Here is a 17,298-nt window from a genome sequence, read left to right as displayed (position 1 = left end):
TCTGGTGTAGCATGTGTCTGTATGTCAATTACATCAAGGGCGGGATCCTTAACCGTCATGCAATATGTCGGTGTCGGGACTATTGTCTTTGTCATGTCGGATGTTTGAGTTTGAGCAGTCTGTTTAGCTGTTCTGTCAGCTAGATCATTGCCTTGAGAAATGATATCAGTAACTTTCGTATGAGCTTTACATTTCATAATTGATATTGCAGTGGGTAGATGTACTGCATCTAATAAGGCATGAATGAGGGGTCCGTGCTGAATGTGGGCACCGTGAGAAGTTAAATAACCTCTCTCTCGCCACAGCACGCCGAAGTCATGTACAACTCCGAATGCATAACGTGAATCAGTGTATACGTTGACTTTTTTATTTGTGGCTTGAATACAGGCTTGTGTCAGAGCAATGAGCTCTGCTGCTTGAGCGGACAAGGTATTTATGCGATTTGTTTCAATAACTTCAGTATCTGTTGTGACTGCATACGCGGCCACTAACTCTCCTGTACTTGTTCTCATACATGACCCATCTACATACAACGTCAGGTCTGGATCTGACAATGGGACGTCTGTCAAGTCTTGTCTAGGTTTCGTCGTGATAGTGATAACTTCAATACAATCATGTGCAAGTGGGTCTGTTCCGTTTACTGGTAACAGTGTGGCAGGATTCAATGTACTACAACGTCTGATTTCTATATGTGGCTGAAACAATGTTAATTCGTAACCAGTGAGTCGTGCTATACTCAAGTGTTGTGTCTGTGTGCGGTTCAAGAGAACCTCTACTGCATGTGGTACTTGTACTGTCAATTGGTGTCCTAACACTATGGCATCGCTTTGTCTAATTGCTAAAGCTGTTGCTGCCACAGATTTCAGGCACGCAGGCAGAGCCTGAGCTACGGGATCTAATGTACTAGAAAAATAAGCACACGGTTTGTGTGATCCTGCTTGTTCCTGAGTGAGTACTGACAAAGCAGTACCTTCGCGTTCTGTAACAAAGAGTGTAAAATGTTTATAGTAACATGGTGTTGCTAAAACGGGTGCTTGACATAAAGCTTTCTTTAGGCTTTCAAAAGCTTGTGTATGTTCCTGTGTCCAAGGGAGGACAGTCGATGTGGCTGCCTCCTGTGTTGTCAACTGAATGAGTGGTTTTGCTAGAAATGCATACTGAGGGATCCACTGCCTACAATATGAAGTGAGGCCTATAAAAGCCCGCACCTCCTTTTGTGTCTTGGGTATTGGCATGTTAGCAATTAACTGGATGCGATCTGGTGTAAGCTGCCTTCCCTCCTTGGACAGCGAGTGACCAAGGTAAACAACTCGTTGGACACAGAATTGCAGCTTAGAAGGGGACACCTTGTGCCCCTTTTCGGCCAAAAAATGTAAAACCGTCAGTGAGGCTTTTTCACATTCAGGTTCGCTTCTAGCGGTGATCAGCAGATCATCGACATATTGAAGCAGGGCAGTGTTGACTGGCATGTGTATACTGTCAAGTTCTCGTTTCAGTGCTTGGCTATAGATGCTGGGGCTTTCTGTGAATCCTTGGGGTGCGCGTGTGAATTTAAAGCTTCGTCCATTTAAACTAAATCCGAACAAGTATTGGCTTTCCGGATCTATTGGGACGCTGAAAAAGGCATTCTTGAGATCAATTACAGTAAAGAATGTTGCTTCTGAATCAATAGCTGTCAGTAATGAAGAAATGTCTGGAACTACGGGGTATTGTGGTACTATGCATTTATTTAATTCGCGCAGATCAATAACCAATCGATATACTGGCGGGGCTGTTTGATCGGTTCGTTTAAGAATCGGAATTATCGGTGAATTACATACATTGGAGTCAGTTTCCACAACCACTCCTTGGGTAATAAGCTCGTCAATGATTTGCAGTAAAGCCACTACAGCATCTGGGGGTAACTTGTATTGTCGCATTCGTGGTAGTACCACTCCTGCCTTTAGCGTGACTCGATATGGTGTAATGTTCATGCAACCAACATCTGTAGGGCCTTGTGCCCATAAATGTGTGGGTAAAATCTGCAGTCGGTGATCCATGTCTCGGGACACGTAGTGCCCTTTGAAATCACGTAAAAACAATCTTACTCCTTCCGGAGAACAACATATTATAGCTCCTAGAGCTTTCAAAGTTTTTATGCCTAACAGGTTTTCTGGACATGATTTAGTAAGTAATAAATCTGTAGTTCGTGTCAAGGGACCAATCGTAAGTGGAAGAGGCTGTGATACTTCGTTAATGATAGGTTTTCCTGAAAAGCCAAGGGAAATATTCTGTGTGCCTGAGAGGGGTGCCCCTGGCACTTCACTACGTTTTATTGTTGTTCGGCTTGCCCCTGTATCAAGTAAGAATTTTCTATCCTGGCCTAATAGTTCACTGTGTACATAAGGTCCTTCTTGATCTACAGGGACCTCAATAAGGGGTAAGCCAACTTCCCTCTCTAGGCTGTTTCATGAGTATCGTTGATAATCAGTGTAGTCATACTGTGCGGTCTGATACATCTGTTGGGTCGTTGTTTGTGTGGCAGCAATAGGCTGCGATGGTGGAGCCGGCAGAGACTGTTGCGGAGCTGGCATGGACTGTGCATGCTGCGGGGCTCCTTGTTGGTTCTGATCCTGTCTAGGTGGCCGTGGTCTTTCTTTTGTATTACCTATGGCGATATTATGTTTTAAAACTGGACAATCGTGTACATAATGACCTGGCTGTTTACAATAGTTGCATGTCCCTTTTACAGGACCTGTTGAAACACTGGACTGTGTCATACCCTTTTTATGACCTTCAGCTGGAACTGTCTGGGAAACTAGCATTTTCATTTTCGTGTCTTTCATGCGTCTTTGTTCATGTTCTTGTTCCTCTCTAATTCTATTGTGATGGTACTGTAGCATTTGTAACATTTGTGACGGAGTGTTACCTTGCCAGGTACTCTCGAATTTCAATACTCTATTCTTAACTTGGGGCAAAGAATTTTCAACTAACTTTGTCACAAACAGATGTGGATACGACTCGCTACTTGCTTTTATTCCACTATTTATACCAAAACATTTTTCGAATCGGGCGTAGAAATCACTAGTGTCCTCGTCTGGTTTTTGTTTACAGGCTGAGATTGCACCCCAGTCTTCCTTTTTCGTAGTTAATAAACGTGGCAGTACCTGTACTAGTAAACCTGGTAGTGTTTTGGTCTTCTCCCCAAGCCCTGCACCTGGACCTCGAGCTTTTTCTTCGTTTTCTAATGCTGTCCAATCTATCTTTTGGTCTCCCACCTCCCAATCCTTTTCCTTGAGTTTTTCATAAATGCCCGCAGGCATTAATACCTTCAATATTGTCATAATGTCGGGGTAGGTATACTCTCCCATGAGCAACATGTCTTTAATTTCTCGGTGGAAACCCGCTGGGTCTTTGTCATGACTGGGTACCACCTTCTTCATTTCCAATAGTTCTATTTTAGATATGGGTGTGTATACAAACACACGTTTAAACTGATTGTCATCACCTTTTATCGGGTGCACTTCGCGTAAGGGATTCTGTCTATCCATATAGTACGTCGTTCTTTCCTTGATGGGCAGTGAAACATGTTCGGGACATACAAAAAGAATGTACTGCTTTCTGGATTCTAGTATTTCTCTAATTAGCTCAGTACCTGAACCTCTCCATTTATTCGTGAGTAATTTAGTCAATATATCAGGTAAGGGACCAGGGTCGGAGTGTTGGCTTTTATATAATATAAGGAGTTGTTGAATCATATAGATACCAGCTAAACGCTGTTCATCTGGGGCGAGGTTCAAAAACGTGTGTGCTAATGTATCATCACTATATTTTCCGGGACTATCAACCCAATGAACGGCTGACCTGGCTAATTCTTGTTCGTCCATAGAATCGAGTATATGATAACCCCTTCGTTCTCGGAGTAGGTTGTCAGCGGCTTGGAACGAATGTTCGGGGGACCTTATATTTATTATAGGAGTTTGGAAATTTCTGCTATTATCTGGACGTACCGGACGTATCGGATCAGTGAAGCATTTAGTATTATTGCAAGATCTTCCTCTACCTACATAGGCCATGGTTTCTAACTGTCCTGTGGGCAGTTCTAATTCTTCCTCGTCTTCGGTTTGTTCAGGTTCGTCTACTGCTAATCTTTCTTCGTGTATTCGTTCTATTTCTTTGCGGATCTTTCGGCACATAGCTACTATACATGATCGTTTATCATGTCTCCCCTCTGATATATTCTGACTCCATGTGGTAAGAATTTGCATTTCTTTCGGATTTACCCCTGGTTGGTCTTGATTTCTGATCACACAATTTATGAGGAAACGTAACAGTTCCCCCTGTATTTCCACTTTTTGGTACTCCATGGCTCTGTTAATACTCTCAGAATCTCGCCCTGACTGGACAAAGTGATATATATTTTCTAAGTGTGTAGTCATTCCTGGTAGCTTCCCTAAATATATAGCAGCTCGTCGGATACGTAATGATGCTAGCATCATTTCGTCCCCTTTTCCGGGCACAGGGTCGTATCTACAATCTATTAGAAGTTCCTTGAGCGTGTTGGGAGTTACTAGTTTGGGCGTACGTTGGTGGGCTAATTCTTGAAAGGAAAGTTTATTTACTCTGGGTGGCGTGGAAAAAATGTTTGATGTACCTCCGGTAGCCCCACCTGGGGTGCTGGATGTGAAAGGATTCGTCGAACGTGATATAGCAACTATAGGTGTGGATACAGATGTCGAAGCAGATGTGCTTGCCTGAACTTGTGTCGGAGTTTGCTGTTGCGGAGGTACAGACGGAAGAGGGTCTTGGCGTTGAACCCCCTCTGCAGGCGGTCTATGTGGCGCAGCATTAGCATACTCGGGAGCTGCGTCGTCTAAATAAGAGGAAAGAAAAACATCTTCTGCGGTTCTGGGATGCCCTTTGGGATGTACCTTTATCGGAAATAATGGGGGTGGCAAGTCTTTTGGTATCTCCGGAGTAGCCTTAGGTAATCCTTCGGCCAGGAGAGGATACATACCATTCATAAGGGCATTTCGTTGTCTGTCTACTTGTTCTGATTTTACTCGAGTACCTTCTTCAATTAATATATTTTCTCGAACTTTATTTAAATTCTCCTTACTCTTCTCTTCCTGTCTAGGTGCTTTTTCTGTACGTCTATACGATTCTTTACGCCATAATTCAATGGCGTCTTTCTGTGATTGTCTAGCTTTCTTTTTCCATAATTCCTCCTCTACTTTCACGATGCAATCTGCATCCCAGGTCCCAGCTGCGGGCCACCTCTGACTTTCTGGTAATTCCTTGGTGTAGTCTACCCATAAATCAAGAAATAATATGGCGTCTAGGCCATGTTTATGATACATAAAGTACCCTGGAGTGTCCCTAGGAGGAATGGGAACAGCTTCTTCGAGTACCCCTTTTCTAGTTTTGATCTGTCTTAATTTCGAAAAGAGCGGCATTCTGAGAACTGATCTGATCTGATACCTAATTTTGAACACGTTTAATACAACGAAACACAATAATGAACAGTCATTCACACCACAATATGCAGAACGTATTTAAAACATTTAACATTTAACATTTAATGAACAACATTGATGGCCGTTCACTAAGCATAATACTCGATACTAACTAGATATTTCTGACTTCATATACTAGACATACTTGATATACTGCTAAACAGTACAGATACACTGCTGAAACAGTGCAGACCGGATTTGTGTACCCAAACCCGTCTTGACCGGCACAACTTATGTGCACGTCAGAACGCCTCCCCGATAATGGTACTCACCGGGTAGCTCGGAACGGAAGGCCTCGGAACTGAACTGAACTGGACTCGGACCGGACTGGACTCGACTCGATACTTCGGAACTTCGGAACTTCGGAACTGGTGGGCCTCTGTATACCTCGGATCTTGCTCTCTCAGCTAGGCTCTGGTCGGGATACTTCGCACTTCTCACCGCCTCGTCTGGGTGTTGATCGCAGCCTCAGTTACCCCCGCTCGGCAGGAGGGAGATACAGGAAATCCTGTGGGTACGCGTTGTTGTCCGTCCAGCTGTGACAGGAGACCGGGCCTGCAACGCACCTCCGGCGCGTGAGATGAGAAAGTGTCCCTGTTCGGGCGCCATTTATGTGGTAAATAATTTAATTACCGGAACTTAATTTGATGCGGAAAATCTATAATAATAGCTCAGTAAAATAAGAGGCAGAATCCGTGGTATTAGAGTTTCGGAACGAGCTTTATTCCAGGATCAATTCGAATTGAGGAGCTCCACATTCCATCACCACGAAGGTTCAGGAAGTGAAGAACCCCACTTTATTGATAAGTAATCATTTTTATACAATATGCATTATAGTGAAACATATGGAGGAGGCGTAACAATTGATAGCAAAGATAAAACATACATGCGTAGCAAAAGTGGGTGTAACTGGGTGTAACTAAAGAACGTCATCAGGTATGATGTCATAATAGGGTGGTTCCATGAAAGAATTTCGCAATGTCAGCAGAAATGCTTGGCAGAAATGCGCGCGCAGCAGCATGACGTGTGATTGACGTGCAACTAGGGGGTGAAGGGGACTTGACATTTAGCTCTATATGTGGAGACAGAAGTCTGGGGGGTCAAGTCAACCTAATCCCAAATCATATCTAACATCCTATGTTTAAAGAACTGTGTTATCCAAAAAGAGAGGTCTCTTAGAGTAGAATCTTATTCTATACTGACTATACTGACTGTTAGTGCGTGTACAAGCGTCTAAGTGTCTACACTAGATGCGAGGGCAGAAATCTTCCATAGTAATAGGGCTATGAATTACTTGCATGAAGACAGAAAAGCCGGGCCCTTTGCTCGGTAGCCGGGAGAATGTTTACTTAAACTACTAGACAGGAATGTATTGGATAGGGAGCGGAGCAAAGCAGATAATCTTGAAGGTGAAATACAGTTTTTGGCAGGCAACAGGCTGGAGTCAGGCACCGTTAGCCGCGCAGGGAGTAGGACAAAGTTCATGGGTACAGATGCGAGCTCAGACTGGAGCTTTCAGAGGCAGAAGGCAGGAAAAGCTTGATGGCAGAATCAGGGCCTACTCGCCTGGACTGTAAAATGGCATGAATGAACCATATAAAGCCGGTGGCCTTTCATACTTAGGAATAGAATATCCGGTCCATTCATGGCGGATCTGAAAGAGGACATGTTGACGGTGGACGCACATGTGTTTGCGTCTTCATAACTGGAACTGGAGGGAACATACATGTACTTGTGATTTATACATGAAACCGTTGGGGTCCAAGATAGGGGACATAACCGATCATAAAAATCCATATTTCCACACTATGGGCAAGATAGCCTCTCAGCAGTGAAAAACGAAAATGGCTGTAATTCACTACCAGGGCATGTTACACACCTCAGTACATGCCCTACCTTTCAGATACACTGCACCCAGCCCACGGGGGTACCTATTGCCACCATAGGGATGCCTGACATGTACAGAAAGGGATGGATAAGGCCTGGTCATTGGTTGCACTGGCCAGGTCGACATGGCAGTCCTGGACTGCACATAGGCACTGCAAGCAGACCTAAGACATCATTTTAGGGCTACTCATGTGGGTGGCACAATCAGTGCTGCAGGCCCCCTAGTAGCATTTGAATCACCAGCCCTGGCACACTCAGTGCACTTTACTAGGGGCTGACAGGTGAAACAAATATACCAATCATGGATAACCAATCAATATAACAATTTATACAGAGAGGATATGCACTTTAGCACTGATCAGCAGTGGTAAAGTGCCCAGAGTCCTATTGCCAACAACCACGGGTCAGAAAAAATAAAGGAGGAAGAAGCAAAAAAGTTTGGGGATAACCCTGCAAAAAGGGCCATTTCCAACACCGAGAAAGCGGAGGGGCAGGCGGCAGATCTCCTAGTTGAGGATCTCATTCTCAACCATCTCCAGCCTAAGGGATTGTCCAAGTTCTTTGTCGTCGAAAGGGCACACAGAGTCCCCGGCAGAAAACCGAAGCCTGAAGCCCCACCCCGTCCGATCTTGGCCAGACTCTTGAACTTTCGCGATCGGGATGTCATTCTCCAGAATGCCAGGACTGCCCCACCTCTACGCAATTAAAATTCGGAGATCTCCTTCTTTACAGATTTTACCCTAGCTGTACAGAGACGAAGAAGATCCTCTTTTACTGTAAAGAAAAAACTGCGAAATAAAGGCATTAAGTATTCAATATTATTCCCAGCCCGTCTCCGGGTGGAGGCGGATAGTAGGGTCTGGTTCTTTGACCGGCCTGAAGATGCTGCTGACTGGCTTGAGGGCTGGAGGAGTGCGGATGAACATAACGCTCGCTGATGACTGTCCATAGGCAGCTCCTGGACTCTACTTATTTCTGCACTGTAAGATGTATGGTGTGTGATCTACGGGCCTACTATTAGGCCACTGTTGGGAAATGTTGGGCACACAGGGCCTGTGTGGGGGCATGTAATCAGTAGGTATGGTGGTGAATTGCATGTATACTAATCACGGCCGATGTTCATGTAGCTGGGAGCCTTGATAATTTCTCACACTTGGGAGGTTTCACGAGGGAGCATCCTCATGCCCCCAATTTAAAATACTGTTAGTTACCAGTTCGGGCGACAGGCACTCTGCATAATTTTGGATGGGCAGTTTTAGGCCCAGAGTGCAGGGGAGCAGGGTGGAGGGATGTTGGGTGGACATGGGAGGCTTTATTTTGTTCTGTTTAAATAAGTCGACTGATCTATTCTTTGAGCTGGCGCAAAAAGTTAGAACTATTTCTGTTATGCGGGGCACACCCAGACGGACACTTTAGACTGTTAAGTTTGAACGTCAATGGCCTGGGGGACAAACGAAGTATAATCCTGCAACATGTTAAACGACACTCCCCTGAGGTGGTGCTCCTTCAGGAGACACATCTTGTTGGCAACTCTTGTACAGCATTAAATAGATGGGGCTACAGACTAGTGACACACTCTGGGTAAACCACTGGGTTTGGAGGGGTAGGCATTATGATCAAAAACTCCTTCCCGCTCTCTATACAGCGCATGTAGGTTGATAACATGGGATGATATGCGGCGATATCTGGGCAGTGGGAGGGCTCAACCTTTAATCTAGTGACGGTGTATGTCTGCCCGGGACTTCAGAGCCTGACAATAAAAGATCTGGTCGTTCTCCTACTCTGACTCCCTAAGGGCCAACTTATAATGGGAGGCGACTTTAATTCGGTGGTCTCGGGCTTCTAGACCACTACCCCACACGGGATGTCGGACCCTCGCAAAGGTGGCTCCCTGACTTCCTGGATGCAATGGGATTGGTTGATCTGTGGCATGCGTTCCACCCTGATTCCAAACAGCACACCTTTTATTCTGGTGCTCATGGTAGCCTCTCCCGTATTGATTATCTATTGGCCCCAGCGGCCCAGATTACAGAGGTCCAGGAAGCTAGACATATGGCTATGGGCATATCGGACCACTCTCCGCTCTGGGTTCATCTGGTCCTGGGGGGAGGGCGGGTTGGAAGGGTCGCACCCATTAACCCCTGGTACCTTCGAAACCCAGTTGTTAAGAAATCACTCCTCCAGGATATTGTTAACTATTTTCGCTATAATGAGGGCACGGTCCAATCTGCACAGGTCATGTGGGAAGCATTTAAGACAGTGCTCAGAGGGCAGGCGCTCTTCGCGAATGCTGGGACTCGGAAAGACAAGCTGAAGGACCTAGTGCAGGTGGAGAACGAGATGCTTCACCTCGAGAAAACTGAAGCAGAAGAGTTCACACCAGAGACGCTCCATACCCTGAAGCTTAAACGAGATGAATACAAGAGCATGACATGGCCAAAACACTAGGGAGAGAAAAAGCTGGTAGGCTGTACGATCTTGGGGATAAGGCCGGGAAACTGCTGGTCTGGCTGGATAAGAAAGAAATGGCTAATAGGCTGGTCCCAGAATTGATAGACAAGGGGGGGGCAAACAGTGACTGACCCACAAGGCAATCGCACGTACACTAACAGACTACTACAGCTCCGTGTACAGTTCGACTTCCACTCTCTCCGTTACAGACTCTGAGCTGCTCCTTAGGGCCATTCAGATGCCGACTTTTTCTGCTGAAGAAAGGGATTCACTGGACGGCGCCCTCACGGAGGACGAATTGGCACAGGCGATCCGGGGTTTTCGCTCTGGCAAGGCTATGGCCCGCAATGGACTGACGATTGAGCTCTACAAACTGAAGTCCGACGCCATTGCTCCCCACCTGCGTGCTATGTTTAATGAAAGCCGAAAGAAGGGGCTCCTGACCAGTGCATAGCTACACTGGTAACGATACATAAGGAGGGGAAACCTAGGAATCAATGCTTCTCTTACAGACCTATCTCCTTGTTGAAGGCCAAACCCAAAATCTTAGCCAAAGTGCTGGCGAGCCGCCTCGTGAGTGTGATCTGTAAGCTGATACACCCTGACCAATCAGGTGTTTTGCCCCATCGTAATACGGCGCAGAATCTACGCCGTCTCTATGGCGTCTTAGGAAGAATCGACACAATTCAGGTAGTGGTCTCGTTGAATGCCTCAATAGCATTTGACACGATAGAGTGGTCTTATCTCTTCACTGTCCTGACAAAATTAGGCTTTGGGCCTGGCTTCATTGGTTGGGTGCCGCTCCTGTACTCTGAGCCCCTGGCACAGGTGGTGGTCAACAATAAAGAATCGGAGGTCTTTGGACTGGGTCGGGAGACCCGTCGGGGCTGTCCTCTTTCGCCCCTCCTTTTCGCCCTCTCCCTAGAACCTCTAGCGGCAAGAAACGTTGGAGTCCCTCTATCCGAGGACTCAAGTGGACGGCGGGATTGGAGGACCACATCTCGTTGTACGCGGACAATATCCTCCTATTCCTGTATTCCTGGCCTCTCCCAAGTCTTCCCTACGAGTCGTGCTCGATATCTTCACCGTCTTTGGGAGATATTCCGGATATAGGATCAACTGGGGTAAGTCCCTTATGTATGTTCTCAGCGGTGATACCCCCTCTGCCTCGCGACTGGCCTATGCAAATAGCAAAGGAGGGTTTCCGCTACCTGGGCATCTTTATTACGGCTGACCCCAAACCCAATCTACTCCCCCCACTCAACAGACTTAAACGTGACGTCGCCACCTGGAAGAAACTTCCGCTCTTGCTATTAGGGAGGGCATAATTTTTTTTAATGATGTCATTGCCGCGTGTCTTATATGCACTGCAAAACTCCCTAAATTTAGTCCCAGCCAGATACTTTGGCGGATAGAGAACTGCAGAGAGATCTGTTGTGGGATGGTCGGCCTTGCGTTGCACTACAGAAATTGGTCCTGGGTTGGTATGATGGGAGTATCGGTCTACCTGACATAAAATAATACTTTCCGGGCTGCACATTTGGTGGCAATCAACCACTGCATATATTGACAGGGGGATGATCCAGCATATAGAATGGACAAACAGCTATTACCGGGAGGTACTTATTACAGAGCTCTCTACTCTAGGCCCCAGAGATATCACCTTACGGGACCGACCAAACACTCAGGAGGACTTTGGCACGTTGTTAGCAAAAGTCTGGGGTGGGATAAGAAATTCACCCTGGCCACCCCCGTATGGGACTCGGAACGACTAGGCACAAGGGGTACCACAAAAGGGTTGACAAGTGGGACCTGATCGAAATCTCTACCTGTGCAAAAACGGCAAGATGATCATGTTCTCCGCTCTGCAGCAGAGCCATGAGCTCGCAGAATCGAAGTACTTCCGATATATACAGATCAGACATGCACTACAGTCAAACCTACCCAAAAACACCTCCCTACCTGATGCTTCGACGCTAGAGGACAGACTCTTAGATGGATATCTGCCTGATGAAGTTATATCTTTGACATATAAAAAACTAATAAATAACACTCCAGATCCTTTGACACTCTTGAGACGATGCTGGGAGGGAAACGGGCTGGAACTTGTTGACGAGGAGTGGCGGGAGGCTCTGGCCTCCTCAAAGGAGGTTGCAATCTCTTCCAGATTGCGCCTGGTCCAGCTAAAGATCCTTCACCGGGTATATGTTTCTGGACCGACCCTGGTTAAAATGGGAAAGGTAGATGAGGGCAGTTGTAGGCGCGGATGTGGGCAGCTTGGCTCATTTATGCAATTCAATTCATGCATATATTGTGGGAGTGCCCACTTGTTCAGTCCTCTTGGTCACAAGTGCATGAATGTATGAGTCATGTGTTGGGGGTGGTCTTACGGCCAGAAGCTAAGAGATTTCTCTTGAATATTTGGGAGCCCATTGAACTCAACAGTAAGGATAAACTCTGGGTTGTGCTGGGCCAAATGATAGCCAAACGGAACATTGCGCAGCTGTGGGGAGTGGGGGAACCGCCCAGGGTGGACTCCTGGAATATCGACATGGACTGGTGTATGTTCAAGGAAAAAACGGTCTTTGTTTCCCGTGGATGTCCCAGGAAATGGTCCTCAATATGGAATAAATGGAATACCTATTGTGGAAGTATCTGTATTCCCCCCCTTAAACCGGTCTCAGATGAGCAACTTACACCATAATCATTGTTAATAGTTGAAAATACCTGTATACTTGTACCCATAAATGCTCTAGACTCGAAGTTTGTATACACTTTCAGTGCCCTGTAATGTCGTTATCCAATGTGTCTTTATGCATAACGTAAGTGATGGAGCTTGGAAGTTGATTGGCATATGTGTTTTGAGATGTTGGTATAACTCTTGATAAGTCTATTAATTGTTGGTATCAATGAAAATGTAATTTTATAATTTAATGACATAAATTGGATCACTAGAAGTAGCTAGAAAACTAGATCAGAATTATTATTTTCTAAAAGTGCACTCTCATTTTGCTTAACATCAGCTATCCTAGAAGAGTTACAGATATACTCATCAATTTGTACCTTTTACAGACATATTAGGTATTTCCCTATAGTCAAATTATTAAGAAAGCAGTCCTCATAGGTCTAAGCACATAGGAATAAGTGAGAGAAAACTGTATGTCTCAAAATAAAATGGTATAAATAATCAAATACACAACACATTTTTCAGTTAAAAGAGAAATGAAATGAAATCCTGCTGTAGCTCAAAAAACAGTTATAATTTGGCCAGAGTGTTACGCCCCAGTGCCCTATCAATTTGTGCAGTCAGCACGTTGGCTTTGCACACTGTGGGCGCTGTCGCGTTGCATCTGGTCGACAGCTTTATAGTGGGAGGAGGCAGGTTATAGGGGAGTGGACATTCAATGCCATGCAGCAGGCAGTCCTTCCCACAGACACACCCACGCATATGCCACAAATCTAGAGTCCATTTCCAACGTGCAAATGTGGTTATAACAAACACAAAATTTATGAGAGCAGCAATGTATCAGTCTTAAATAAATGTAGATGCGTAGAGGCCTTTTCACTGGTACACCTTGGTAAAAACCTGCACTGTCTCCCATAAATAGCACCCTTCACTGACCCCTGAGTGATGCTATGCGACTGTGCTTACATGGCAAATGTGTGGAGACCATGTGCTGTAATAAGTGGAGTCTGCTGTGAGGACGAATAGCACATGATACAAGGTGGTGAAACAGAAAAGAACCTGGGTACAGACTAGCACTGGTTGAAGCAATGTGCATGTTTGTCAAATGGAGGAAGATGCCAGGAATGCTACATCAGAAAATTGAAAAAAATGTTCTTGCAAGTGTTAAGATTGAACCAAAAGCCTTCTACCACATCTGTGCTATGCTGGTGCAATGGCCAAACTATTTAATTTTCTTTTTTTGTCTTTTGTGTGCCTATTTATCATTTTCAACCAGAAATATAATTCCATACTAAAAATGTAAGTAAGAATGTCTGGGATAGGATTATTGGAAGGCAGAAGGATAATACCACATCAATTACACACAAAACAGCAAAGGATTCTGGAATTTTAAATACAATATTGAACTTGTGTGGAGGGCTGAGGAAAGACAGATGACACAGGAAGGGCCTAATTCTTCTTCTTCTTCCAGCAAGGCATCAACCTACTAAGTGTCGGTGTACAATTAGTAAAAGAATGACTGCCAGTTTCCAAAGGTTTGCTCAGAAGTCAGTGCAAATAGATACCACTGCACCGAATACCAAGGTTAGTAGCAGTAACTTCACCTCATTCCTCTTTAAAACATTACCAGACACCCCTGATCCCTTTATCTTACTCTTGCAGGTTTGAGCTTTCTTCCTCTGTGGCAGTTTTTCTGTCTGTCTCTTCCACTGTCTTTCTACTTTGTGTTTGTTTCCTACTCTTGCTCTTGGCAAATGTATGATGCACGACAACAAGTGCCTGTGGCTCCCACCAGCACCCACCAGCTCAAATTAAGCACTACTTGTCTCTCACCCTCAAAGGTTCAGGAGGGCAGAGTAGCTAAGGGTGGTGCCATGCTCACCTTCTGTTCATGTTCCCATCTGCATTATGGGATCTACTCCGATTGTGATTTTTGATGTTAAAAAACACAGCGAGACACTGGCACCCTTCAACTGTGTTTGTGCTTTGTAGATGGCAGTCAGTAAGCAAGTGAGAAACCAAAAAGCCGACTACCTTGGATATTAGGAAGATGGGTTATCAAAACTCTGTTTTTTGCTTTCTGACCTCTGGTATTTGAACCTCTTTACATTATGAGATGTAACCTGTAATGACCACCTTTTACTATGAGGCATTTGGACCTGTGGATAGCTAAAGTTAGGGGCTCTGGGTATGTTGCAGAGGACATGTATGGCGGGTACCTGCGCATGTGCGGAATAGGGCAGTCATGAAGTGACTCTGTAGCTTACTAAATAGGCACAGATCTTCATTTAGTGTTTGTGGAGTCAAATTATGTTGCTTTTGGCAACCAGTATCAACAAATGAGCAGTGGTGGCTCCTCCGCTAAGGCGGAGGAGCGTCGACCCACTGCTTCTAAGCAGCGCAACAAAGGAAAAATAAAATGAAAACAACAGGATGTTACTATCATTTTATTTTTCTCTACAGAGCCAGCTTGGGCGGGGTGGGGCTGGGCTTCTGTCACAATGCAGGAGGAGAAGTGGTGTATGCACCTTAAGTGCACATGACGATTTGGCCGTCCTTCGTGCGCCGACCAAACAGTCATGCGCACTTAGCATGTTCTCCACCGGGCTGTAATGCACAGCCCGGGTAGAGATCATGCACAGGCTCTCAGGCCCCGTCTAAGCACCGAACTAGGGAGCTCAGACAAATCACGACGCTGCTGTCATGGTGACAGCAGCATTGTGATTGGCTTAGGGGGGCCTGGGTGTGTCCTGCTTACGGGAGCTAGGAAGAGCAGGGAATGACGAGAAATGTGCGGCGTGAAAAGGTAAGCGATCTTTATTTTTAATTCACATCCCCCCACCCTGCCATACCTGTTCCGTAGCAGCCACCACTGGGTATGATCAAGCACTGTTTTGCGTGTTGCGCAAGTGAGGGACGAATTTTTTTAATGTTCAAAATGCATTCAGTTTATCTTAAGGTTGTTTTAGGTTTCTTTAGGCAGATGCTTTAGTTTACTATAGCGCTGAACAAATTTGAATATACTGTCTAATGTAATAGCCCTTTTTGATGGATTGTGATTACCTGGGCTAATTCTGTTGAGTTTGGAGAGTCCTTGTTATTTAAATAGGCGTAATTAGAAGTATTTGGTAGATGTATATATTAAGGATTACATGCAAATCGCCACATGGTACCTCACAGATCTAACGATAACACACATGCTAGGATTATGGGGTTAGTGCCCCTGTGTTATGAGAAGGGGCGGGCGGAACTCACAGAATTTTACTGTGCGGAATTCGTTGGAGTTATGAAAAAAGACAGCAAGATTCCGCGGAGTTCTGCCAACGGGCAGAAATATGCACGCTGTGCTTCTTGCACTGTGATTTAGCGCAAGGAACATGTTCCGTGCTTAGAAATCAGCGTGAACGGCAGCGCGCCAGACGACGCAGCTACTTGAATTGACCATGAGCTTATAAAACTGGTATTCTTCAGTCTACTTCTGATGTCTGCAGCTTGGGACTGTGAGATCAGTGTGATGATTATCATTCATAACATAAGGTTTTAAATCTTCTTTAAAGGGACAAAATGGAAAAATAAAACTGAGTGGAAATCGTAAGTGTGGGACATGATACACACATTTACACACACATATAGACAAAATGATAGGCCATGAGACATTACGTACCTATATTTTTGGAACTGATTCTTATATTTATAGCAAGGTAGCTGCTTTTTTAGAAAAAGTGTGAAGCAATAGTTTAATATTGTCCTTATTTATTCAATGTTTCAAAGCTTTCTTGAGGATGGCGACCTCACAAAATCCTAGGAGGAGGTAGGGAGAGTCAGGGATTGCTTGGAATATGTTTGAGCTTGTGGCCTTTAGGTAATTTCTGTGAAAATTGTGCTAATGCGTAGAATGTGTCATTTGGGCCTATCTGTTGGTGCTAGAGAAACTCTGGAGGAAATTGAGTTAGGTAGGCATTGAGGATAGATATTTATGCACTCCATTGTCAAAGTTATACAGCTGACAATAGACACTGAACTGGAAAAGGGCAGGTTAGGTTTAGGGAAAGGTATAGAATGAGGAGGTAGCACAGGACAGGGACTCAGGAAGGGGTTACAGTAACATGGTGAGTATTTGGTAAGAACAGATGTTTGGCCGGGACATAAAAGGAGACAGAGAATGGTAAAGGTTAGTCAATAAAAACAAAGGGATCATAATTCATGGGATTTGTAAAGCGCTCAGCTATGAGAGTGTCCCAGCGCTACGGCAAAAGCCTACCGGGGGGATTCCAACCATTTTAACACTGAATAGATACGTTTTTAGTTGTTTGCGGAAAAACATTTTATCTGGAATTCATTTTAGGGGCAAGGGGAATTAATTTAATGTTTTGGTTCCAGTACAGAGCAGGAAGATCCGCCCCATTCCTTTCGTTTGGTACAAGGGATGGACAGTAGAGAGCTGACTTTGATCAAATGGGTCTTTCAGAGCAGTGTGGGGGGTCATCCCATCATGTAAATATTTTGGCCTTGCTTTATAGAATGATGAGTGCGCCACTGTAAGTGCTTTAAAAATAACTCTTTCCTTAACAGGGAGCCAGTGAAGCTCGCTGCGATACTGTGAGATTGAGGAATGTTTCAGGCGGTTGAACAAAAGGCGGACTGCTATGTTTGATACCTTTTTAGTCTCTGCATGAGGTAATCTGGGATACAAATGTACAGTATGTTCACATAGTCAAGTGTAGATAGGATTAGTGCCTGAACCACTGTTTTCTGACAGAAATGTATTATATTTCCTTA

The 17,298-nt window shown here is 45.0% G+C and overlaps 1 protein-coding gene across 4 annotated transcripts in view; it reads right to left on the bottom strand.

Annotated features, from left to right (window-relative positions):
- LOC146863860 (uncharacterized) overlaps positions 1–17,298 on the bottom strand; it is a 661,357-nt gene that overhangs the window by 69,221 nt on the left and 574,838 nt on the right. The gene's annotated exons all lie outside the window — the stretch shown is intronic.

This window comes from Triturus cristatus, chromosome 2_1, assembly GCF_964204655.1.
Source record: "Triturus cristatus chromosome 2_1, aTriCri1.1, whole genome shotgun sequence".
Taxonomy (NCBI): domain Eukaryota; kingdom Metazoa; phylum Chordata; class Amphibia; order Caudata; family Salamandridae; genus Triturus; species Triturus cristatus.
This window is presented reverse-complemented; position numbering and strand designations above follow the sequence as displayed.